We start from the raw sequence: 2766 nt of genomic DNA, 5'->3' as shown, positions 1-2766 counted from the left end.
TATCACGTTTTAACAAGATACGTATCACGTTATAACGTGATAGCGCTCGGATTTTTTTTTTCCCTGCCTGATAGCAACACGCTTCCGTACTACTCCTTACTTTTTAAAAATGCAAAAAAGTATTTTATTTCTATTTAACTTTGACTTGTTTTTATTCCATCTTTCTATTGTTCAGAAAAAAATAAATATAAATCTATCCAGATACATGGAGCCCATGGATAGAGTGAGTTTGATTGTGGTTGATGAGAAGTGTAAATATAAACCATTCTGACATCCTATTGGACTGAACTCACTCCATCACACCTATGTGACACAAATCACATCATATCCAGCAGGACAGACTGTAGCAGATGGAGCCTAGAATGAAGATGATCGTGGCTGAAACAACTAGTCTAGTCGGTTAATTCCAAATTTTTCAATTTTAACATTTTAATTTAACATTATACTCATTATTGACTTTAGAAGGAAAATCAGAGCTATTCTTTCTCATTCTTTCCCATTTCAAAATGGGTACAGCCTAAGCTTTTAATGGCTTTTTCATGTGTTCATTACCTTTACTTTTATACTTTAAGTAGTTTTAAAACCGTTACTTTTATACTTGAGTAAAAAGCTTGATACTTCTACTTCCAGAAAAATATTTTTTACTTAAGTAGAAGTATCAATACTTCTACTTGAGTAATGAATGTGAATACTTTTGACACCTCTGAAAATGATGAAATTTAAGGGACTTCAGTGCTAGTGTTTGGTGCTGGTACAAGATGCTTACTGGTATTGCTGATTTTTATTTATCTTATCTGGCTTTAAGATGGCCAACACTGGACAGCACGTTTTTATTATTAAAAACATGTTTTACTTCTATTAGTCTCAGTATGAGGAATCTAATGTTTGTTTTTTGTACATCAGGACATGAGCATGATGGGTTTCTAACAGACTTGCTCTTTGTCTCTACAGGATCCATGATGTTCGGAGCTTCCTGAAAGATGTACCCGGCCTTCTGAAAGCTGAAGAAGAAGCCTGAAGAAGCCTGTAGCACTGGCAAAAGGCAGTGGAAGTTTTTTCTCACTGCAGGATCCTTCCTGCTCGTTGTTTCTGGGCGATAAATAAACGTGGTTGGAACAGCATCAGTCATTAGTCTAACTTCTCTTTGTCTTTGTGAACTATCCTGCCTCAAAATGTGCCTGTAGAGTGATTTATTACTTTATTTCCTCACATTTTATTAAGGCCTGGTGCATTTGACAGTAAAACTGATTAAAATGTTTGAGTGTTCAGATTAAACTTACGTGCACTTGATTCTGTGGTTGCTTTTAAGAGCAAACTTAAAAAAAAAACTTTCCTTTTCTATAAAGGCTTTTAACAATTCCAGTGCGTTATCTGCTTCTTAGCTAGCGTTTTTTGTTTTTTGCTGATGTTTTTATTGTTTTGTCTTTTTGTATAACTTTGCACCTTTGTAAAGCACTTTGTGACCCTCTATGTCTGTGAAAGGTGCTATATAAATAAATTTTTACTGACTTTATTGGTGCAGAAATAATGACTAAACACAGTATTTTTAATAATATTTAAAATGCAATTTTACACAGTATTGTATAACACAATGTTTTTTCACAAGTGAGATGCTTATTTTGTGATGTAATATGATCTTAACCTGAAATAATTTTATTAAAATAAGCATTTTAATTAATGAATTACTATTTTATAGTTTTCTGGCTATAAGCACATGTACTCAGTTAACATTAAAACCAAAAATTAAATATAGAATTGCTTCAGTTAGAATCTGAAGCTACATTTTTTTCCATCAATGTCTTTTAAAACTTGATTAATATAATTCATTTATTTGAACTCTGCCACTCAGCTCATTCTGACAGCAGGTAGAGATAACACTGATGTCTGCTACATGAGTTGTTTGGAACAATAAATCATGTAAACATTATTCTGTTGTTGGCTGTTGATCTGAAGGTAAGTTGGAGCAGAGTTCTTATCTGCATGGTAACACCAGAAAGCTTTAAAATGGGTATTGTTATTCCATTTTAATATAAACAACTTTATTATAAACCAGTGTAGATATGCTTATATTGATCAGACTATTGTAGATGCTTTTTTTTTATCAATATGATCTGTAGTCTGTATGTATTCTATGATGCAGTCTCATTTCCCTCATTAAAACAGTAAAAAAATGTCCCTGCAGCTCCTAAAAATGCTTTAATAATGATAAAATGTATATAGTCAGTGAAGTAACCTTTCATCAATTCAGTTTTTGTTTAGGATTCAGAACAGCCAAACATTGAGCAGGTTTAAGTGTTTTATTAAATAAAACAGGAAGCTGGTGGGATGCCAGGGTCTCGGGCTGGTGCACACTGAGGAGAACAACGATGAGTGACTGTTCACTGCAATGGATTTGCTTTGGTTGTAGATATTGATTACTAACCTTCTGGAGCTGGTTAGAGGAGCTTGGCAAATCCAGGAAATGAGACTGTGGCTCGTGGGTAGTGAGAGGCAGTGATTGAGCAAAGGGGCAGGCTTTATTCACTGGTCTGGCAAGCAGGCAGAGGTCAGGTCCGTGTGATCAGAGAGCTGAAGACAAATCCAAAACACAATCCAAAAAGCGAGGTCCAAGGGGCAAAAAACAAGATCTTAATCCAATGGTCAGAAACATGAACAGTACCAGGCAGGGATCAGGCAAAAAGGGAGAGTCAGGAGGAAGGCTTGAGGTCATGGACAGGAGATCAGGCATGGGCTGTGAAAAAACGCTGGACATTTACTTGGCAAAGA

Source organism: Austrofundulus limnaeus, unplaced genomic scaffold (genome assembly GCF_001266775.1).
Source record: "Austrofundulus limnaeus strain Quisiro unplaced genomic scaffold, Austrofundulus_limnaeus-1.0 Scaffold822, whole genome shotgun sequence".
NCBI lineage: Eukaryota > Metazoa > Chordata > Actinopteri > Cyprinodontiformes > Rivulidae > Austrofundulus > Austrofundulus limnaeus.
The sequence above is the reverse complement of the archived record's forward strand: the minus strand, read 5'-3'. Positions refer to the sequence as shown.